The sequence below is a fragment of the Cygnus olor genome, chromosome 23 (assembly GCF_009769625.2).
Source record: "Cygnus olor isolate bCygOlo1 chromosome 23, bCygOlo1.pri.v2, whole genome shotgun sequence".
NCBI classification, from domain to species: Eukaryota; Metazoa; Chordata; class Aves; order Anseriformes; family Anatidae; genus Cygnus; species Cygnus olor.
The window spans coordinates 6,255,247-6,279,129 of NC_049191.1; the positions used below are offsets into that span (position 1 = coordinate 6,255,247).

Sequence of the window (23,883 nt, forward strand, 5' to 3'; positions counted from 1 at the left end):
TTTTCATATTTATTCATTGCTCAGAAGCGAACCTCCTTGGAAAGCCTCAATCAAAATATTAAGGTGGTTTTGAGTTTTTACAAGCCTGAAAAACCAGAAGGTTTCCTTGTGCTGCGTGGGTGCTCTGACCATCGCTCTCCCCCTCCATCAGTTGAACCGGAAGGTTTGGTGTCGTGGAGCAGCAGCCACATGTGCTGATAGAGGCTTCTGCAGAGTCCCTTCCTCGTCACTTGCAAGTCGCATGCAACTCCTGTTTTCCCTTTCATTTTTATTCAGCTTTTCTTTCAATGCTTGGCTCCACAGTGCCACGACCCTCTGTTGTTTCTGAGGTATATCCTCTGGGTTTGATCTAGCTGGGATTCAACAGCGTCTTCATTAATGAATTTTCCACCTTTCATGAAAGGGTAAAGAGCACAAGAAGGCACAGAGTGGACACAGCTGTGCCTGTGGGCAAGTATTTGCTTTTGAAAGAGATTTAATGATCCACAGTGTTTCTTGGTAGGCACTGAAGAAAAAGATGCCCCCACGGGGACAGTTCTGTGGGTGGACACATGTAGTATTTCCCATTTTTTTCCTTTGTAGTATTTTCCACTTTTTCCTTTGCCATCACTTTGCTGGTGTAGCGGTGTTCCCAGCTCGGGATGCATACTCAAGCTTTTGCATCGAGGCCGGGTTTCACGGCAGTGGTGTTTCAAATCAAGAGGCCACATGGCATCAGAACACATCTGACTGGCTGTCGGAAACCAAGTCCCTTCCCTGAAGTTACACATAACCTTTTTCTTTTCACTTTTTAGTGGGAAAAAGCAGGTTTATTTCCAAGATCATCTTTGTTTCGTTCCTATATGGTCCCCTCTTTAAGCCCTGGCAACTCGTTGTGTTGGCAGTGAGGTGTTAAGACCAAGCCTGGACTTCCTCCCCTCCTGCTTTCGGTGTCCTCTCAGCTTGGTGGCACGCAGAAGTCCTGGTGCACAGGGCAAAGTGTCCCTGCCCAGCAGCCTGTGTCACTGCTTTTGTATCATCCTTTACCAAAACAGAGAGGTGATGTTTTTAACAAGGTAACAACACTCTATTTTAAGCCGCTTCTAAAAATAAATTCCCACACAAGCTGGCATTGTGGCAGCAGTGTTTTATAGTTTAATTGAGGCTGTTTTCTTAGGATGATTCATAGAAAGAAGATGAGCTTTACTAGTTTTACCCTGGGGTGAGGCGACGTTGGCGAGTGGTACATGAAGAAGTCTGCACGGCTGCGAGGACTTTTCCGATTAGCTCTATAGTTGTTGGCTTTTCCCCTAGAGCCAAAGTGTCATGTCGAACATTGGACAAGCTCTGTTTGTTGTAGGTGTCTGGTAGCTAATATAACGCATCCTGTGTGTGCAGAGCGTCCTACAGTGCTTTGGAGGGCTGATGCCATTGTCACACTGAATGACAAATAACGGCCACGGGAGGTAATAAGGAAAGAGATGGTTTCTCTGGGAAATAAGGTAGAGATTTAATATTTGTCCCATGCTCAGAGCTGCAGGGAAGAAGTACAAGAGCCAGAGATATTGGGTGAGGTGGAGGAAAGCATTGCAGAAATATCTAGAGAGCAGATGACTCTGCCCTCCCACACTGTCATCAAATATCTCAACATCTTGGGTGGGAGCAGCTTCCTCGCTGTAGCTCCCAGCACGTGGGACAGGTTCGTTCTCTTTGTAACATTAAGAAGAATGACTCTTCTCTGTCGAGCTACATCGTGGCTTCTCCTTGCCCAGCCAACCACGTGAACACCTCACAAAGAAAGCTTTTTGCCTCTTGCCCAAGGCAAAGATGTGTCATCTCCTGGGGTTAGTGCTCCCTTACAGATGATTTAGAGATGAGTGTGTGGCAGGATCTCAAGTCTGTTGTGTTGAAGTCAAGTGTCTCTGAAACCCCAAGTTATCTCAAGTCCATGGTCTCCAGTTTATCAGCTTTGGGAGAGCAATACAAATAATGCCCATGCTGAAGGCAATGTCATGATCTGCTCTTCCTGTGGATTCGCAGGAGAGCAGCAGCAGGCTCGTTTGTGTCTGGTCCTGATCCAGTGTCAGCAGGTCTCGTGGGCGACCCAATGGCCATGGGATTGGGACCATAGGTCTGGGGGCTCTGAGGATAAAAGGTAAACTGCTACTTCCTATAGGGAATTCCTGTACACGTGCTGTGGTGATCTGGGATTATGGAAGGTGTAAGATTGCCATTACTCCACTCAAAAACTTGCTCTTGTGCTGCCAGCAATGCATCTGGCACTAACAAGGGATCTCTCTCTGGGCTCCCTGGCTGAAGCCAGATTGTGATCGTCTCCTTCTGCTCACAAGAACCAGCCAGTGTGTCCTGTGCTTGCTGGTGCACCTCAGCAAAGGGAAATGCAACTTGAAGGAGGCCTGTTTGTACCTGAGGACCCCAGTCATGGCTCAGGGTCACATTGCACCAAACTTGTACTAGTATCCCTGTGTGCCACGCGTGGCCAAAAGGTCCCGGCTGCATGAGATGGGCTTGTCTCTCTGCTAAACAAAAAAAAAGCAGGTCACAGAAATCCAAAACTGTGGATCATGTAGGTAAACCCACAACTGAGCCAGCTCTCCTTGAGGTCAAAGCCCTTGGGGTGTCAGAGGAGTGGGTACTAGTGTGTGAACTTCCAGCTCCTCTCTTTCTCGTATCAACTCACCATTCAGAGCCTGACAGTACCTCCCGGCTTCTTGCCACCACACAAAGCTCTAGGAAGCGTTAATCTGCAGCACGTTGCACCAAAGTAGGTGGCGATCCTCTCGCCCCCCTGGAAGAAGTGATAAAGCTACATCACATCATTCAAAGGAAAGATCGTCACATGGAAAGCGGTAGGAAAATACCATTGCTTGCATACAGCGTGGTTCTTTAGAATGGAAAGAGAAAAGCTTATCATGATAAAAGGAGGCAAAACAGGACGTCTGGGCTCAGCTCTGATATCTGCTGGTCATGCAACACTTCTCCAGGATCCTGTGTTTTCAGTTGTAGTGCTGGAATGATAATTTCTATTTCTGTGAGGTTGTCCAGGATTTGCTGGTGTTGCCCTTGGGACCCTGGCACAGGAGAAGCTGCTCAACATGTCCATCAAGCTTTGAACAGGCAGTTGGGATAGGAACAGAGCGCTGAATTGGGTCTAATTCTGTTCTTATTTACTGTGCATTTCAGGAATGGCTGCCTCAAAGGCAGCAGTCTCCCCAGTGCAAAAAAACAGTTAAAGCAAATCAGAATTGTTATCAAGGCAAAAGCATGCAAAGTGGGACATCAGATGAGGCTGAGCAGAGGAACAGTATTTTCATGTACAAGCATGAGGCTTTTTAACCTTGTGTTTCCTTCGTTTGTCGTCATTAAGAAAATGACAATGGGAGCAAAAATGAAACACCCAGGGAAAATAAAACAAACCAAAACAACTCCAGCCCTCCCCTCAAAACAGCAACCCTTCAATTGTTGATTAGATCTGCCCAATGCTACAGTGCAGCCCTTTCAGGTCAGTTTGTCCCATGCCTTACCAGGCAAGGAGATCATCTGCAGAGCACTAATGCTGATGAGTAGGCAAGATGATAAAATCAGTGAAGAAGAGGAAAGAGCCTGATCTCACCTGCACACAATGAAATTAGGGGTTTTGATTAGCTCCTTGGGATGTGGGGGATGTCAATGGCAAGGTTTGTCCTCTGGTGTTGCTTTGTTTGGGGGTTTAAGCAGTGCTGGGACCGGGGAAGTCCCAATGCTGCCGCCAAAGAGTTAATCACAACATAATCGTCTCATTCTCTTTCGGAGAGGAGTTCTCCGTGGCAGCCCACAGGGCCATTGGGTAAGACGCGTGATTGTGTGTTCTGGCAACCGCTTTGCAATGTGAAATAAACACCCTTCCGTATAATAGCCTTCATTGAGCATTGTGCCTGGGAACTCATCGTGACACATGGCAGCCCAGGGCCGGGGAAGCTTCCTCCTTTTGCAGCTCAGCAAAATATTTACACAGTGTCTTCTAGTAAACTGGTTCCTCCGTGCTGCGGGGCGAAGCGGCTCCGGAGCTGGTCTCAGAGCCTGACCCTGCTCCGAGTCCCTCCTAAAACAACGAGTGCAGCTCGGCTCTGCTCAATCTGTCAGCTAGGTGCAACAGCTACCGAACGTGCTTCCCTGTTAGGATTACTTTATGAATTGCTGTAATAGCCCTGCAGATTTATCGTTGCTGTAAGTAACTGGAACATTCAAAACAACAGCCCTTAAACCCAACCCTTAAGCCATGCACTGGGGAGCTGGGAGGGAACTGCAGGGGCTGATGGCTGCAGCGTGTTCAATTTGGAGTCTCGGGTACTCTGCGCTCTGCAATTATTAAGCCCTGCAGTTGCTTGATTGCAGTATTTAAGAATAACATTTTTAAAACCTTGGTGCTAGAGAAAAAATAATGAGGATTTTGCTGCTGGCGGAGAGCAAGCTGTTGGTATTGGAATGCCAGCTAGTTTGCAAAGAATAGAAATCTCTTTTTCCCTTTGACCTCCAATACCATAAGGTCTCAATGGCCAGAGAAAATTATTATGGTTTCTGGCTCCTGACCGTTGCTGCTCATCAAAAGCTGTTCCACAGTGTCACAGTCAGCCTCTGCAGACCACAAAACCAGTTACAGCTAGAAAGTTTGTGTTCGATGTATGGAAGGCTGATTGAAAAGAAGCATGTTTCCAAGAATTCTCTATGTTTTGGTTTGCGTAAGGTCTAAAATTTAAAATATGTTTCTCTTACCCCAAATAGATATCAAATAGTAATTGTAGGTGGGGAATTACAACATACACAGCTGGTTTTAGCTGGCCTGCAAAAATCTGTTCTTGGCCTTGTGATAGTCAGGGTATTTCTCACCGAAGAGCAAAACCAGCAGAAAAAAATCTATTTAATCGATGCGGTCTTTGGGCAATGAAGCTAGACAAAGTAAGACTAGAAAAAAGGAACAGAATCTTAGCAGAGAAGTAATCGGTCACTGGAACATCTTAACTGAGAACAGCTTCATCTACAATCATTGGTAGTCTTTAGACCAAGACTGTTTTTGCTTTTTTGTAAGAGATATTGAAGCTCAAAGAAAAATAATAAATTTGATGCAGAAATGTCAGAGAGATTCTCTGGCTTGCGTTAAGCAGGAGTTTAGACTTAATAATTTTTCTTGCTGTCTTCTGGTATTAATATTTGGGAATCTCTGAATACCATGCGAGATCATGGCATCAGATTTTGAAAATCGACCTTTTTTTAATCTTTCTGGAAATGCTTGTTCCAAAAACATTAAGGGCCTTGACTGTGATACAATCATTTCCCTAAAATTCTGTGTTTTCTCTATCTAGTTATGAATGTCCCTCTTTCTTGGATGGCTTTTTAAAAAATATTTTTGTTTTTCTCCCCTGGAACCCTCTTCTTAAACTTCAGGTTTGGTTGTAACAATAACTGTTTACTGCTCCTTCCTACAGCAAAAGTATCTTCCAAACTGACTTTCAGGAAGGAAAAAAAAAAAAAGCATGCTTCTCTCTTGTCAGCAGCGCAGTCAGATTGCTACTTGTCTGCCCAAGCATCCTCTCCCAGTAACGAAAGCAGGGCCATATTTACGGCTGTCCTCCCCCACGGTCTTGATGCTCATGAATGAACAACAACAAAAAAAAACTCAGAGGAAAATTTTGCAAGGCAGAGAACCAAGGTCGTAACTTCGGATGCCTCAGAAGAGGGCTCCTACCCAGATAGCAAATGAATTGCTTGGGCTCCTTCATCTTTGGACCCTGTTGGTTTCAGGTGAGCAGGTCTGGTGGGCGGCGGGGCTCCATCAAGCCTGACGGGTGATTCAGCACCTTCCACCCCAGCTTGGGGTAGGCCGTTGGGTTTACACCATTCTTGCAGCACCACCTTCTGGCCCACACCCCTGCACGTTGGACCAACACCGTCTTGGGCGACGTGCGCATCGAGGTCCTCTTTGATAGCTGCCACCTGGAAGCAGAGGAGCAAACCCCCTGGGTGGCTTGTGGCCAACGAGGAGGTGCCGGGGGAAATCTAAGCAAGCCTTTCTGCAGGGTTTCCGAGCCCTTGGGGTGCTGGTACCACATCCTGCCGCGCGGCACGCCCCGTGTGCCCGGAGCTGCCGCTGCAGGCGAAAGGAAGCTCGTGGTGAGGAGGTCCCGTCTCACGCAGTGGTCTGCTGAGCACAGAAAGCAGCTGATGAGAGGAGAAGGTCTAGTAGCTACCTGCCTGTTTCTATCATGCTGTGGGGGACATTTTTTTTTTCCCCTGCTGCTCCTCATTTTCCCACCCCAGCGGCGTGAGAGCCGCTCGTTTCTTTCAACGAGTCGCTCTTGCAAAAGTTGTCGCGTTATCGACCTGCAGAGGGGCTGTTGTGGCTGCAGGCTTGGCTGGGTGTTTCCGACAGTGTCACTCAGTCTATTTAAAGATGTGAACTCTTCCTTCAGACCCGGCCTCGCTGTTCGTTACGTTAACAGGAGATCTCCTTAATGAGATGTGACTGCAGCCGTCTGTGCAGGGCAAGCAGAAACCTCATCCAACACCTTCTTTTGAACCTGTCCCCCACTGCTTTATACTTGTACTGACATAACTGTCCTGTTCAGCTGCCGAGCAGACAAAAGACTCTGCTATCTGCTGCCTAAAGCCAGTTGCAGCGTCTGCAGAGACAGCAGCCATAAAACAGACCTACACCAGCAACCTAAGGTCTGCTTCGTTCCTGTCAAGGCCTGTAGCTATTCTTTGCTGCCTGCTAATGCTCAGGCATAAAGCAGGAATGCTGGCCTTTTAATAGTGTTGTGTGTTCTTTTTTTTTTCCAAGAAAAAAAAAAAAACACCTTTCCTAAAGAGGCTGGAGGCAATTTCAGACTTGCCTGGTCTGTGTTTGGCGCTTCGAGGGGAAGGCAGAGACAGAAGTCTCGTTGCAACGCTTGGTGCTTCTGTACGGGATAGTTTTAATTGGTGGTCATCTGTCCATGGGCCCAGCAAAACCAACTTGCTGTGAATACTTGAAGCTGTCTTTATGTACAGGTGGAGGCAGCTGTGGCTAGCTTTCAGGGGCCCTTGAAACCCGGAGTTGCTGATCAGAGATTTGGTGCTGGGCTTTGTAGGTGAAATTTTGCAAGATACTGTTGCTGCTCTTGGCAATGCCAGGAGAGCCCATCACAAGCCCAGGTGTGAGGATTACAGCATCTGGGGTGTTAGTCCCAGCACCAGCTCCTCTTGGTATTTCTCATGTGGACATGGCACAGCAGGGAGGACAGAGGAAAACTGCCTGAAGATCCATTTTCCAGCAGTCATGGCCTTTGCCTCTAAGCCTTTTTTTTTTTTTTTTTTTAAGCAGCAACTTGATCTGAAGTTTAGATGTGTAGCTCATCGTGATCTTTGACAAGAGAATTTCTTGCTTACATTAAAATAATGAGGGCTTTTTGTGATCTCTTAGCAGCTTAATTGGTAAGAGATTTCATCTTAGGTAAGTTTTTTTTTTTTAGGATTTCTTCCTCCTGAAGCTTGACATTGCAGAAGGCTTTTTGGATTAATAGCTGAGGAACTCTGGTAATTCCTGGATCTACAGTCTCTGCAGGTTTAAGATCAGTTGTCTTAATTTCTTATAAAAAGGTAACCTGCTGGAAAAAAAAAAAAAAAAAAAAAAACAACAACAACCAAAAAAAACAGGTTGGAATTGTTAATAAAATGCCTTGCACATTTTTTGCTTGCCAAAGACATTTCAATTCCTTTGAAAGTATCATCAAATAAACATTTTGAGGCCTAAGTAGTTTCTGCTGAGCCCTGTGCTAAGCAGAAGGAATGTAATCTCAGATTTCCTGGATGACTGTGCACGTGGATGTAGTTACCTTCTTCGTTAGAGATGTTGGAGCAAGCTTTGAAAATATTTATTTGTCTTGAAACTTGTAATATTTGACCTTTGTTTCATTTCTTTAATGCCATTCCAGCTCCAAGCCCTGATAAGCTCAGCTGAAAAGTGCTAAAAGATATTTTAAAGGTGTCTATGGCCACCAGTGTGAGCTCATTTCTAATTAAACAGAAGCCACACTTTATTTCATTAGAAGCATAGTAATAAACGTACACCTAATTGGCTGATTCTTAATTCATTAGCTATTGAAAGCAAATTCCGTAAAGTCTGTCAGGATTAGAAAGTGGAGCTTTGTGTCACTGAAGGGGTCTCATTCTCCTGATCTGCATGAAGATGTCATTTTGCTTACGGCTCTGGTATGTTAGGATAATTGATCTGGTGATATGGCAGGATATACAGTTTCTATAGAAATGGTGCTGGAAAACTAGACTGTGCAGAACATCCCTTTCCCTTTGATTTGGGGTAAGTCATGAAACTTTCCAGCTGCTTTCCACAAAAATGGTGACTCTCGCTGCCACCTCTCAACCCACCGGTTCCACCTGCAGCTGCCCTCATCAGACAGATTTCAGTGGCCAGTTAAATACTAATAAAATTCACAAAAATTGAGTTTCTGCTCCTGAATACTGAGGTGTACTTGGAGAAAACACACAGGCATTTATAATTAACTGCTTTACGGAGATAAGCAGGTGGATGCAGCAAACACAAATCTCATGCATTAGCCCTTCCTTCAGCATGTTCAGGTGGCCCAAAACGAGTAGCATCAAATCCATTCCTCTTAATGTAAAAAGCAGAAATTTTTGCCTGTCTGCTTGGGAGTAGGGTGAGGTTGGACGTCTGCTGGAGAGGCTTTTCCTGCTCACGCTTCCCTCCGGGTCCACACAGCGCACACAGTGGCTGGAGGAGATGCTGTGGTGGGCTTGTATGGCACTGTGCCCTATGGCTGCCTCCTGCAGTGTGCTCCTGGAGCGTTGTCTTAAACCTCTGCAGGGACAGAGCTGAGGAAAGTGTAGGGAAGTGCTGTCGCTTGAAGCAGCCTGAGGGCTCAGGGCACGGAAACAGTGAGTTAGCCAGGCTTTTTGGTCAGTTTTTCTAACACTGCAATCGATCCTCTTGAACCCATGACACAATTCTATGTTAAAAATTGGCTTTTAAAGCTAGGAATACCCATTATATAACACAAGTAGAAGTCTCCAGGTCTTCATTTTGCTTAAGGATCGTTGTTTGTCCCGTGGCATCGCTGTACTCTCAGTTGATTTGTCCCACCAAGGCAGAGAGTAGCTTCTCTTCCAAACCCACCTCAGACCTCTGGTCAAGCCCAGCAGTCCTTCGGGAGCTGAGGATGCAGGGCAGATACTGGGTCTAGCTGCAGCCCTGGCTCGGAGTTGTGGGGCAGATGGGGAATTTTTGATTGAATATTTTATTCTGATAAGATCTGAAAGAATGGAGACTCTGTGGGGTGGAGGAGATCCTGTCTGGGGTGGTGGAAATGTGGAAAATCTACCTCTGGGTGTTTTCTCATTCCCACAGTGAGTGTTGGTGCTGGAGGCTCCTGAGGAAGAGGTTTACAAGGCAAAAACAGGGATAGGTGGACACAGTGCCACTGGAGTCCCTGTGTAAATATTTGCATCCATCTACAAGACGTATCTGTTAATAGGAGGCCAATCACCTGGAAATTAACCCAAACCCATTCTGGTTCTCGTTAAATGCTGCTTCGTTTCACTTGTATAAGGTGTATTTCTGTTTGTGCGTACAAGGGAGTTTTGTGGAGCTTGTGATGACAAGGAAGCAAACACTGTCCAGACTTGATTCTTTTCTTCCTACAAAGCTAACAGCATTCCCTCCAAACTCAGTCATGTTTTTTTCTTTCTTTCCTGTTAAACAAATGTATATCTTGATTCAAAATTATTTCTGCTTTTTGTGACTTGGCTTGGCCTTTGCTGTCAGTGTGAGAGCTCTAGAACGTGACATTTCCCCCTGAACCTCCATGCAGTTGGTGTGAAGAACACCAGGGTCTTCCAGCGGTGACGTGTCTTCGCACCCCCGCGCTCACGGCAAGTAATTTGGAATGGCTAAAGCATATATAGAAGTGTGTGCAGGGCAGCTGCAGTCTATATGTTGTTATTTTCAAGCGAGGTTTGAGCATGTAGCTGGGGAGGAGGAGTTGCACGAGCAGCACCAGCTATTGCTGCTCGTTCTTCGTGCGCTGGGAGATCTGCTTCCATCTTCTGAGCTGCCAACCCAGGGCATCTCAGCAGCTCCACGCTGTCTGAGAAAATGTTTATCTCGAGAAAAGGCTGATTAATTAAACTGACTCTTCCACCAATTCCCCTGTCACCTAACGAAAACAGTGAAGTCTTTATCAAGGCAGGTTTTCAAGATGAGGGTGGCATTAGGGACAGGCAGGCACTTGCTCTGTGTATGTTACAGGGATTTTTAGTTTTTTTCACCATTTCTGTTTTGAAACAAAATATAAATGAATTTCAGTGTATGTTCCTAAAGAGTGAAGACTGCTTCTGTAAATAGGAGGTTGCCAGCCTGGTGATAGGATCTGAAGCTCTGTTTTTGCCTGTAGGGAATGAAAGGACCATTTTCTTCTTTTCATTGGGGATAGGAAGAACCCCATTGTCTTTGGTCCTGAATCAGTGGGAGAAGTTTCCTCGTTCAATTATTTCCACTGAAATTCCAGGCTTTTTTTTTTTTTTTCCCACTGCCACTTAAACAGAAATCTTTCAGTATCTCTGCTTTGTGCTTGGTTAAATAACATACAGACTGGCATAATACAGCATGGTGTATTGATGCTGTGTCCAGAAAGTAACATGCTACTTTGGAAGGGCCCTCTCCTGATTTTATTTCTCTTGCCCAGGGGCTATGTACAGAGGCAGTAAATCTTCCATCTGCATCCTGCTTTTGCATCATCCTTACTCAGAAAATTAATAATGCATTTGGATTTCTGTAGTATCTCCTATCCTTGCTGCATATCAAATCACTTAGGAAGTTGGTTAGCTCGGTGCATCGCTTCCAGTGCTGGAATATTGCAGATGGAGAGCAGGCAGCTGGGCACGCAGCAACCTTGCACAGCATTGCAGGGCAGCAATGAAAGGCAAACCGTCCGGCTGTGGGAATTGCAGGCTGTGGTTGCTCAGAAGGGCTTATGGGATCTTTAATGATTGGTCCTTAGATTTCAATCACAAGATTTCATCAACCTCCAGCCTGGGGCCACAGGCGGGCAGGGCAGCCTGGACGTGCTCTGCCTGGGTTTCCCCACAGGCTTCCTAGCAAGGGTACCAACTTCTTCCAGCCCTGCTGAAGCCAGTGAGACCTGGTGAAGTCTGAAGCGATGCAAATGTTTTACGGCAGCAGGGAATGCCCGCCTGGCATGCTGTGCTCTGGGGACGCGAGGGGAAAACAGGAGCTCACTTTCTGCTGGGTGGAGGAGAGCGCTGCTTTCCGCCAGGTCTGAGTCTTGGCAAACTGCAGACCGAGTAGCTTGTCCTGGGTAGCATGGAGGCAGCCTTCTGGATGGCATGAGGAACATGTCAGCTCAGATGGAGCTCCTATGAGAGTTACGAAAGTGATAGGAGGACCCTGCAGCATACGAATGAAATCCTTTGGCTCTACCTGGCACTCTGCGTGCACAGGGTTGTAACTCAACCTTTTTGCTGGAGGCAGCAGCACACAATCTTGGCTGGGGCCAAGCATCCAGGGGACCTGGCCGACTGCTGGCCACTTCCCATCACCGGGGCACGGGGTGGCATTGCTGCCTGGTGGCACGGGCTCAGTGCAGACGGGGGGACCTGGCCTGAGAGCTCCGGAGCACACAAAGCCAGCTTCCACCTCTCCAAGCCACTGCCTGGGGACACCCAGTTCCCTTGGGACCACAGGGTACAGGTCAGTTTTCTTGCCCAGAGAGCTGTCAGGCTGGTGTGCTGAAGTACCCGGGGGGGTAGGGGATGAGATAGGTTTGTTCTCTTTTGCACTGTTTTACTGTGTTTGGGGTGGTTTCTTTATTTTGGCAGTGAGGGTTGGAATTAAGGACGCAGAGGTCCCTTCCCACAAGCCTTGATATCGCAGTTAATTGGGTAGAAGTGGCTGCTTTCTGCTCTCCTCGTGTATGATGAAATTTTCAGGACTTTCCCTCCACTCCCCAGACCCACGCCCTGCTCCCCTCCCTCCCATGGGCTGATGGCTTAGCACAGGAGGGCTGTGGGACCAAGCCAGCAACGAGCTGCTCAGCATTGGTCCTGGGTCAGCACAATGTTCCTAAAGCCAAAGCAATGGCAATCTTCACGGCAGTGGTACCTGATCAGCCTGATCCCTCTCTTCTTTGCATGGGGCAAAAAAAAAAAAAAATCAAGCTGAGAGTGCAATGCTTCTCATTTTTTTATTTTTTATTTTTTTTACTTTTTTTTTTTTTGGTGGAAACTTTCTGCTGAGCATGTGTTAGTTCTGCTGAAGCTGTAGGGGAATGCTGTGGTGAGCAGAGCAGTCGGTCATCTCTGTGAGGAGCTCTGGAGATGGTGGCCTGCATGCTTTTGGCTTATTTCAACATTGTGCATGTCGAATGTGATACTCCAGATTTTCCTGGCTGCCTTTCAAACGCCTCTCACCTTTACCAGTGACTGACACTTAAACTCTGGAAGGATGCAGGCTTTTGCGTGTTCCAAGAGTTTCCTAAAACGCTGTAAATTTGCTTTGTTTTCTCAGAGAGGGAAATGACAAAAACTTAGAGATATTTAATGATTTTATGTGTAAACCGGAAAACACTAAAAGGAAAAAAAAAAAAAAAAACACTTCACAAAACAAACAATTGTATATGAGCTAGCCAAAACAAAGTCTGAACATCACAGCTGGACTGTTAGCATTATATTGCAGAAAGGAACCTGCCACCCGTGGGTGAATTACAGCAGAGGTCCCCCCGTGCCACCCAGAAGGGATGGGAGCTGCTGCATCTGCCAGCTGCAGAGCTCGGCTTGGGCAGGGGCTGCTCCTGCTTGCAGCTCAGTCGTTGCTGCTTCGCTGCCCGTGCCTTGGCCAGAAGCGGTCAGAGCACCTTCAAATGCAAACAGCAACCCATGCAATCATGTCCATCTGCCCGCAGGGCCCTGGAAGTGCATGCACAGTGAGGGCGAGGATGGGTGGATGGCTGGATCCCCAGGCACACCACCCCGTTGTCTGCAGTTGTTAGATCTGGGTTTGTTTTTGCAACCCCCGAGCTGCTCGCCTTGCAGGCAGGAGGCTGGGGCACAGAGCATCTACATGGCGCTTTTTGCAGCCCGGTCTTGCTATTCCATGAACATGCAGCTGGAAGGAGTATACTCAGTTTTTCAGACCTGATAGGTGTCCAAGGGGTGATAAATTCAGACTCCTGTTTAATCTTGCACAACTGAATTCACTAGGGAAAAACGCAAAATAGGTCAGTGGCAAAAAGGGCATTGGTTTGGGTGTGTGTATGTGGCAGCACTGAAAGAACAGTGAACCAAAAACAGTGAAACCTCCGCAGTTGTTGCTGATTTTGTCAATTAAAGCAATGACTTGCTTGAGCTGTGCGCTGTTGCCTAGTTTGAGGTATATGTAGATGCACACAGAGGGTGCAAATGTATTCAGGAGCGGATGTTTCGCTGGCTCGTTTTGCATAGTCAGCTATGCCTGTGCGAAGAGAGGGAGCCTTACTGTGGGCTTGGCATAGTGTAATTCGGCACAGGGATAAGCAATAATGCAACACACAGCCACCAGCAACCTCCCCTCCCAGAGAGAGATGCCATTTGCATAGAGACTTTTTTTTTTTGGTAACATTTCTTTCCCTTGCTTGTGTATTCAAAGCAAACTTGGAAGCATTTTGTGATGTCAGCTTGAAAGATGACTTTGTCATTTTAGCGAGGTTGTACAATAATCTTGAAGGCTGTTTTAATTTTATTTTGCTGAAGTTTTATTGCATTTTGCTTAATTGCTTCTGTTTTATTGTTAATGAGACAAAAAAACAGTTTGTGTAATAGCTTGCAGAGTAAAATTATCAAGGAGCAGAGATGAAATCTGAATGCTAAAAGTTTCTTTTTATTATTTGCATCGTCTTTAAACTCCTCCTTTGGTTTTGTTTGGCCCTACAAACCTGCTGTGCCCTGGAGGTAGCACCACTGACCCATCTGTGTCCTGCAAGGACATCCTTAGGGCAAACTCTGGACCGTGGCTGCAGGATGGCACGTGGCCCCGCTCTCTCTCTTGGTCAAGGCAGCGCCTTGCTGCTCCATCACCCCTGCAGTCCTTCATTTCTGGTTGCTTCTGCAATCAGCCACAAGTAGCCCACCCTCATAGTTTTGCCAAAATTCCTCATTTTCCCTGTTGTGGAATGGCTTCAACTCCTGCAGTAACCAACTGTCAGAAAACCAAAGGCTGAGTTAAACGATACAGCGAACAAGCCCATGACACTTGTTGCTTTTTTTTTTCCTTTTTTTTTTTTTTTCTCTTCTTTAATGAAGCCTGAGGGGAACGCTACTCTCAGGAAGCCCATGATCTGCAAAATAAACGGGAAAGGAAATTAGTTATATTAATTTAGCTGGTGAGCATCATGCAAGAAGCTGGGACATGCAGGCTTCTGGCTGGTGTTACCCCTGCTGTGGAGAGCTGTGCAAGGCTAAACAGTTTATTACTAGCTCCAATCTGAAAAGAGCACATTTGCAACCTTTTCGCAGAGTTTTCTCTGCAGAGCTTTCTCTGTATCTTTATGAAGCAGAACTGTATATGAGTTACACAGTCTGGCATGGGGTCTAAACCATGGGTGGCAAAAATCTGTGCATTTAAAACACTGGGGAATATTCTGCAAGGAATAGGAATTAGTCTTATTATTACACACAGTCATGACTTCCTTGCTGCTGCTGCCTCTTTTGTGTCACTCTGTACTGTAAGCCTCTGTTTTACATAGTGATTAACTGACCAGCTAATTTACATAGCTGCAGGCTTGCCTGCTGGGTAGTCCATTACTTCATTAATTGTTCTCTCGAAATCAATGAGAGAAGAGGTGCTGATTCCAGTCCTTTATGCACTGCACTGCCCAGATGTGTGAGCAGGAGCCAGGACTCCCTTTGTGTCATTGCAGGGTAAAATGAAATATAAAAACTGTTGGGACGAGCTTGTTTGAATTTTAGTAGTTGATATGGGGTCCATTTTTTATTTTTTATTTTTTGCACTGACTGCTAAAATCACTGCTATGTTACTGCAATATTAATTTTGGTTCTCAAGTGCAGACGATGCACTCTGCCTCCAGTGTGCATTTGCATAGGACTTTACAAGATGTGTGCAGTGAGCCCAGTCTCCTACGCATGCAAAACGGCAACTTTGTGACCTGGGCTGTAAATGGGCTCCATCTGCCTCGCTGCAGGTCTGCAAACCAACCTGGCTGCAAGGGTGCAGTGGGTCTGTCTGGGCCCCCTCTGTCCTGGGGGCTGCTCGCAGGTCTTTGCAGGCTGGAGCCCCACGCTATGGGTCACCATTGGGTCCAGTGGCTGGAGGCTGGTCCTGTTCTCGGTTTCTTAACCTTTTGGCAGCCTGACCTCCACTAGTGTTCATCTGTCTTTGTTCAATTTCCCGTAGTGCACTTCCTTCTGCCTCTTCCCATCCCTTGAGCCCACCAGGCAGTGCGAGGAATCGGTTCCTCGGGGCAGGGGGAGCCGGGCAGTGACCAGCTGCAGATACAAAACTTCACCCTCCAGTTCTGGACCAGCAGAGGCTACTGCTTACACCAGTAAATAGACAAAGCCGGGGTCAATATTCTGACCTCAAGGACCAGCGGCATGGGAAGACCTTGCTGCATGTGGGTGTCTAGGCTTTGTGAGCACGCTCTGCAGAAGTGCAAGGTCCATCTTGAAGCTACGTTTTGCTTCTCACGTGCTGAAATAATCTGGGAAAAGCAATGTATCTAGGTTTTGCTTTCTCTCTCCATTATCCACCGGTCAGTTGGCTTTTGCACAAAGCAAATGGAGAAGTGAGCAGGCAGCGTGCAGCAACTCTTGTGCTCAACAAGACCGTTCAGATATGGATATGTGCATCCATGGGAGAAAGGCAAGGCAGTCTGAGGTGAGGTTCATCGATAGTCGGGGGGAGGGTCAAGGGAAACCGTTTTCAGCTGATCTCTACAAAGCTTGCTGGCCAGGAGACCAGGGGCTGTGGTATTGACTAAAGCCTTGTTCCCCAGTGATTCACCCTGCAATTATGAGATTGAGCAGAAATCGTAAACTCCATCTGAACTGTAGTTGTCCTTTTCTTTTTTTTCCACTCCTGTGGTTTGAAACTATGTAGAAACGTTTTGGAAGGTTTCTCAATACATGAGTTTAACCATAAGTCTCAGCAGGGGGAACGTATTATCGGAGAAAGGCAATTACTGCTTTAGCTGTATGCAAGACACATTACCTTGGAAAGAATCACCATCTTGCCAATAGCTGGCTTCCCACTCTTGGTTTGGCAGGTTTGGAGCATTCAGTTCACATGAATTTTGAAAGAATCATTACACAGAAGTAGTTTCAAAATATTAGCTCACTAATGACTTTTTTGCACCAATGACTGAGTGAGAAGTGAAAGCAGGAGAGATTTTTACAATCCTCGGGAGAAGACGTGACGGTGATGCACATAATCCCACTTCACCGTCACCAGCGTTGAATGGCTCTTGAGGGTCATCTTAAAAATTGCAAAAGAACTGGGTTTTCCTGAGTTTTGTATGCAAGAAAACAGGATTAGCTGCATTACGAATGAAAAAAAAAAAAACACCCTTCTGGAGTATGAGTGGTGTATTGGCATTACTTTCCTGTCTGCAGAAACCCAACTTCAAATCCCGGTTGTTCTTAATGATGGAAATGACATTACTGAAATCTCCTGCTCCCAAGCGTGTGTTTGTCTATGGTGCAACGGAGCAGCCTTGAGCTGGTCCAGACAGCACACGAGGCTATGTGCAAGTGCTAGGTCTGCCTTAAAACTGTACCGAAGGCTGGTGCTGGATGGGGCAGAGCTGAGTGCTGGCATTTAAGGTAGGGCAAAAACTGTCTTGTCTTCTGCATTTTGTGAGTGTGACCGGGAGAAAGGGAGCTCTCAACTGGTGTTTCCCATACCTGCGTTTGTGGAGAAGGAAGCCCCTCTCCATGGCCATCTTCAGGTGGTGGTTCTCACCAGGCTGCATGGGGCTTGCTGCTTTTATTTCTTCTCATTTCAGTGGTGCTGTTTCTTGGAATATTTAGCTCTAAAAATATGCAGATTTTGCAATAATTACTAATGTTTTTCTGGGAAAAAAAAAAGCTGTTTTAAGTTATGAAAATAAATTAACCATTTGTACATGCCTTGCTGGCAAAATGGGGTAATTTGCAGTGCAGGTGCCGGTGCCCTTGGCTGCCTGGCTTGGTGAGAAGGGGAATTGCTGAAAGCACGTGGATTATAAGTGAAAGTGAACCAACACGGCATTTGATCCTTGACTTGTTAACGAGCAGAGAAAGTCTTCTGGATGTCTTCCCGTCTGTTTCTAGTTATCTGGATAGTTTATCTCCGTGGGTCTCTCCCCTCCCATAGTATCCGAGGGCCTCGCGGACATGAATGGATGACTCACAACACATCTGTGAAATGGGGAAGTATCCCTGTTTTAGAAGCGCGGACTAATGCAGGCCTCCGATGATATGACTTGCCTGGTTTCGCACAGGAAACGTGCAGCTGAAGTGGGAATTGAACCCGAATCACGTGAGTTGAGCACTGGATTGCCTTCTCCCCTCAGCAAGTCCAAAGCAGCTCGGCAGATGCTGTGCCTGTGAAACCAGTTTAAAAACCAGACGCATGGTTCTACCAGAATCCTGTCGGTGGCTGGTTGAGGCTGTAGCTTTAATACATAAAGCTGCTGCTGGGGCAAGGCTGGATAAAAATGAGGTGGCAAACCCAGAAATCATCCAGCGGCAGGGTTAAAGGGGAGGGGGCTGAGGACGGAGACCAGCCCCCTGAGCAACGTTCCCACTTCATGTGGACACCCTCGTTTTATCCCCAAGGAGCTCAAAGGGAGCAGACAGTGTTGCTCTGAGCAGCAGAGGATGTATGGATGTGTTTTTTCTTTCTGTCACTATTTCTATGGCCCGCATACCTGCTTGGAGGAGCCTCAGCTCCTCGCTGCAGCAGGCACTAGAGCAGCGTCCTCCTTTCTGCAGCAAAAGCAGATGTTGGAGATGGGAGAGAAGCGTCGCATGCTCCAGCCCTCTGAGGAAGAGGAGAGGCAGATTAAAGATCCCCAGAGCTTCTCACCCCCTTCAGCCTGGAAACTGCTCTCATCGTTGGCACGATGCCATTGCTGGCAGTGGTTTGGGGAATTTCTTTCCTGTTAAGACATCAGGGGGTGTCCTGAGGACTCTGTCCACAGCAGGCACTGTGGACATACACAAGCTGTATGTCCACGAGATTGGCAGGGGACGTTAGGAGCTTCTGCAGGGCCCACCAGCATTAACCCATTAACTGCTGTCCGTGTCTTTCTGCAGCAGCACCTATGTGCGTCTGCCCTACTTTGCTTGCTTCTGAGTGAGCCTGTCCCCTCTTTCTTCTTGTAGAGTGTCAGCTGCTTGTGGCAGGATTTCTTTTCTGTGATCTGTGGCCCCAAGTGCACCATTGGGACTCACAGCTGGATGAACTGTGGCTTGTGGATGTAGCTGATTGCTGGATGCAAACAGCTCATCTGTCCTGGTTATAAGCGAGCAATGTCTGTGTGACTTTGCTCTCTCGGTCCGTGGAGTTCAGCACTGAGTCTGTCCAACTTGTGGCTCTTCAACCATAAAGCACATCTCTGAGCACTTGTCTGAAGGTGGGAGCAGGACCCAAGGCTTGTTCTTCTCTCCACCATCACACAGAGCTGTGGGGTGAAGGTCCCATTTGTTTCTCCTCTGTCTTTGACTCATGACTGCCGTGCTCTAAAGAAGAAATATTCCATGTGGGTGATGGGGCTAACTTGGGACATGGGACTTGGGCTCCAAGTCCCTAAGGGGCAAGAGAATTGACTCTTACATGTTATCACCGTATGGCTGAGTGCTTCTTGGTGGTTCGGGGGGCACCTCTCTTCTGGTGGATGCTGTGTTCGTAACACGGCATGGGAGCACCAGCTGATTTCAGATACCAATGCTATTTAAGTGGTTTGAGTTGTGGTCTGAGACATGGTTGGATTTGAGGATGCAAAGCCCCAGGGAGGTGGAATTTCGGCCCTCTCCCAGCCAAGTGAGTGCTCATTGTGCCATGGTTTGTGGTGGCTGCAGGGTTCACATGGAGTTTATGACACTACATCAAACTGGTTTCCACTTTGGACCTGAGATCTGGGAGGAGGCAGGGATGTGTTCAGGCACTGCAGTGCCATCCATCCACTGCTTCACTCTTCCTGAACATACACCTTCTGGGAGTCGGGATGGTAAAACTAGAATGCAAAACTGAGTGGTGAAAAGTGACCCTTTTCTCATGGTTGTGGTTGGGCACGCTCCTCAAGGGAGAGGAGGATGCTTGCCTAAGTGTTTTGTTTCCAAACTTATCCTCATCTAGATGTTTGCATGACCCCATCTGCCTGGATCGTATGGGCACTTTCAGAAGGCCAGGGGTTCCGCAACGTGGAGAAGAGGGCTGGTAAGGTGGCATGTCATAGCCAGGATGGGAACTTAGGCTTCCCTCTGTGACATTACAGAGCTGGTGCTGGCGTGAGGAGGGGGCAGCAGGGCCTGGGTAGGAGTGCAGCAGCAGTGCCACATTTTCAGGGCAAGGAAGAGGATGGGACTGTGAATAGCAGCCCCACATAGAGACGTGAATAGCATGGTCAGGTCTGTGGTAGCGGGAAGCCGGAGGTATAAGGAAGGCACAATCCAGAGATGGACATAGCATCATAAAAAGGCAAGACAGCAGCAAGCTGGGGCTGAAGGCAGGTTGGAGGATGTGCCAGGAGTGAAGCTCATTTAAAACTTTGGGAATGTTTGACCTAGGGGAACACAAACCATAAAGGGTGTGCTGCAGCAGCCAGTTGTGGACGGAGATGCTGTCTCTGAACATAAAGCCCCCTGAAGCTTTTATAAATTTGTGGCTAAGCTTAAGAGATCTTAAACTGCTTATGAAAATCTTAACCGGGGTTTCTGTGCAATTAGAGTTGTGTTCTGGAATTGCTTTAGTAACCCAAATTTGTTACTACCCATTGTTCCTTCAGCATTTCAGAACTGCTTTGACTATGTAGATGAGGAAGAGTTCGGTTTAGTTTTGTCTGTCCCCCCACTACTACTGTGCAAGCTGAGCCGGGGTGGCAGGTCGGAGCCCTTGTGCTGCAGAGTAGGTTGTGTAGTGCTGCTGAACCCAGGATTTGGTGACATCGACTTGGAGGAACCACACGTTCTTCCATGGAATTGAAATGCATGTCTGTGAAGGAAAAGTCCTTTTCCTTGCATGTAAAGTGTACTCAGAGCATGGTCTGTACTCAGACCATGAGCACATGGTCTGCAGGAGGAGTACCCCGCAGCGATGTGCTTTCTGCCGGCGTGCACCTCACCTTCCTCTGGAGTGAACTTGCTGAAGGTGAGTGCAGTCACCGAGGGCTTCTCCAGCTGTTGGGGCTGAGTTTGTGTACTGTTTCGGTTACCAAGCAATCCTCCCCATCAGGGCACCTGATGTAAGTCCCGTGTGCTCACTGCTGAGATGGCATTTTAATATACGAGCATTGTGATCCCAACGTGCTGTTTCTTTTACAGACTGAATTAAATCGTGGGCAAACGAGAGAGAGACATCATCAGAATTACAGGCTATCAAGTCCACTGTAAGTAATCTCTGTTTTTTTTCCCTAGTGAATTATCCTGGATGTGTGCACTGCCCTTTGCAGTGGACTCAGCCTGGAAACGCAAGTTGTTTTGCTGTTTGGCTGGTTTCCTTTGCTCTTTGCTTGATATATAAGAGAAACTTTTGCCTGGCAAGTCCTGCCAATGCTGCAGCAGCATTTTATAGTATTGAGAGTAGTTACAAGAAGTAATGACAGGAGATCTGCTAGTGCTGCCCACTGTTTGCATTGTGAATCTCTCTCTGTTGTAAATCACTGAAAATCTAAGGTAGCATCTGCCCAACATCCAAAGCTGCAGCTGAGATGTCGTCGTGAAGACCATGATCTCCAGGTAGCAGACTGCCCCACCGCCCTCTGGCTTGCCCATAACCTTATCTGCTTTTATAAGGCATTACCTTGCAGAGTTCTGTAAGAACTGAGGAACTCCATGAGCTACTGAAAAAAGGGGATTTGGTTTCCCTCAGCTGTGTCTCTCCAGAGTGATTGATCTATAGTAAAAAATGGGTAAATGCTAAATGTAGCTTTTTTTTTTTCCCGCAGACACGACATCTTAGTGGTTACCAGTAAGAAGGGAGCTGTACTGTTCCCTTGTCAGAGCAGAAATAGGACCTTGTATTTTGCTTAGTCCACTCATTTTCACAAGACTTGTAACATTCTAAATACACTTAACGTACGTCAGATATCGTAATTGTTGTTTAAATTCGGAAATGGGCCAAATGACTTAAAAGTTATCACAGAGAGAATGACCAGGCAGATTTTCCAGTAGTACAGCAGCTATTCTGACATAAGCCTGGCATCCTTAAAAACAGGCTAAAATTCAATGTATAGAAGAAAACGTTGCCTGTTATGGTTGGAATGTAACAGAAAGGCAGGGTTTCTGTTGGAAGAGCTTCCCACTAAGCGCATTGGATCTCAATCTGGCTGAGACAGGACCAAACAACAGAGAAAATCCTTCCATCTGCTTGAGTACTGCAAACAGCAGAGTTTTGCCACCAAAAGGGTTTTAAGGAACCACTGTAATGAAACGTTTCAGTGTGCTGGAAACGAGAGGCAAGCAACATAAAGCCAAGCACTGCAGTTTTCCACTTCTCATTTGGAAGGAATGAATTCTGGAGGCCAGCCACAACATAGATGAAGGATTCCTTCAAACGTCTTGTCAGTGACGTTCCCACCTGGAGCTCAGGTGTCAGGTGCAGCCTGCAGCATTTCTCTTCCAGCTTCTGGGGGTTCCAACCCCAAATCCATCGGCAGAGAGCTTGTTTGGTGTGTGTAGATGTGGTGATAGTCCCAGGACATGGGGTCTGTGTACGGCTTGACACCAGTTGACTCTTCCTCAAACCCCTTAGGAGAACTTCAGGATTTGTTTAGGATTTGGAGAGAGAGTGTGCCCGGCCATCTTTACAGGAATTAATTTCAGCCTTGATAAAGTAGCTCAAAATACCAACAAGACTGTCTAAAATAGCATTTCTAAACATTTTATCTCAAGCTTTAGGGTGAAACTCTGATCCAATTCAAACTAGAAGGAATTTTGTCACTGATTTGCTTCATCAGGGTGCCAGTCTTTGTTTCTGTCAATTGCAAGCGAAACAGGCATTCCTGTTCATGTTCGCTCCATTGCACTTCAAGTAAAACCTTAAGAAATGGTGTTTGAATGAAATAATAGCTGGAATCCCCCATTTTAGTGCCTGTACTTTGGATTTGGCCAGAGATGTGCAAAGTTAGCAGCTGGAAACCATGTGCCATAAAATCCATGTGACTTGGTTCTTAAGGATTTGTTGACATTGTGCCAATGCATGCACTGCCTTGCTGTGCATTAGCTGCTGTTGTACTGATCTACAGAGAAGGCAATGCAGAACACGAGCTAAATGAAAGTCAGCACCGATAAGCAAAAATAGTGGAAGCATAACACATGACAGAGAGAAGAGACTACTCAGGTCATGAGGAGGCGGAGATGAAAGTAAAAGCAAAAGATGTGCCTTTTCTGAGAAAAAATGGGAGAATTAGGAAAGTATAATGAAAATAAAGAGGCTGAAGTTTGAAGATAGATTTTGACTGAGAGAAGAAGAGAAACTGAAAAGAAAATAGAAAATAAAATAAGAACAGATTTTTTTGTCTGTGCAGTGATCCTCTATAGCTTCTCCAGGTTGTATCTGAGCTGGGGCAGAGCAGGGGTAGGCATCTACAACCTGCTCTTTAGAAGCTCTCGTTCCCTTACTCCAGCATGCCTCCAGGTTTTTTGGGGAGAAGCCCTCCTACAGTTTTCAGCTGGGTGCACTTCATGTTTCTCTGCTGCTTTACTTAGTACTGTTGAATTTTCCTTGGAGAGGTATCTGTCCGGAGAAACGGTGTCCAGCTAGGAGAATCATCTTTTGCCATTGTCATTCCAGAGGCCATTTCCAGTAATGGAAAAAATATGTAGAAAGTAGCCTGAATTGCCCCAGAATGGTTGTGCTCGCTGCTGTAGGCAGCAGGTGTGCTTGTTTGTTGACCGATTGTTTAAATGTTAACTTCTGTGCAGAGTTCCTGACAAAATCAGCTGCAGCCCATGTGTTCATCAGAGGAGGCTGACGATGGTCTGAACATTTGGGATGGTATTGAATCATCTCAGAAAGCTTCTTCACAAACAATTATTTTACATTTAGGAGTGGATATGGAGTCTATAGGAGAAAACAGGGTATTAACATGTTTTTCAGGCGTTCTTCAGTTGGCAGTTCATAAATGTGAGTGTTCGAGCTTGTGGGAGGCAGTGTTCAATTTGCGCTTGCTGAAAAAGTCTCATCTTAAATCCTCTTTTACCAAGCTAATGTGCTCTGTGCGTCACGAGTGGGGCAAAGAACAGCATCTTGGGCAAAAATCAACATGATAAATCAGCTTCACAACTGTCTTTGATCTTAAGTAAGTCCTGTGCTGTAAATACAGTGCTCTAAGCCTAGCCCAGACCACGCTTGGTGTTGGTCAGCATGGAGGAGCCAACACTCTTCAAAAAGGGGTTTTAAAATGTAATTAATTACTCTTCATAGCAATGAGCCCATAAACATGAGATGCCTTTCTTAGCAAGTTGGAGCAAGTGCAGGACCTGGGAATGTGCAAAGTTCATGCTGGAGGGGATCAGAAAAAGGAAGACAAAGCATTAAGATAGGACTGATTTTTCCGTGCATGCACCTAAGATGTGGGTGTTACAGCAGTCCAAGTAAACCACTACTTCAGTCAATGAGAT

The 23,883-nt window shown here is 46.6% G+C and overlaps 1 protein-coding gene across 13 annotated transcripts in view; it reads left to right on the top strand.

Annotated features, from left to right (window-relative positions):
• Positions 1 to 23,883, top strand: part of HIVEP3 (HIVEP zinc finger 3) — a 288,536-nt gene that overhangs the window by 198,038 nt on the left and 66,615 nt on the right. For 12 of the 13 annotated variants that reach the window (XR_005814330.1, XR_005814332.1, XR_005814331.1 and 9 more), the window contains one exon: positions 20,584 to 20,648. The gene's annotated coding sequence lies outside the window, so the exon portion shown is untranslated. Of the gene's footprint in view, positions 1 to 15,727; positions 15,938 to 20,583; positions 20,649 to 23,883 lie in introns of those variants that run through there. The other variant, XM_040534692.1, reaches the window with a different exon arrangement.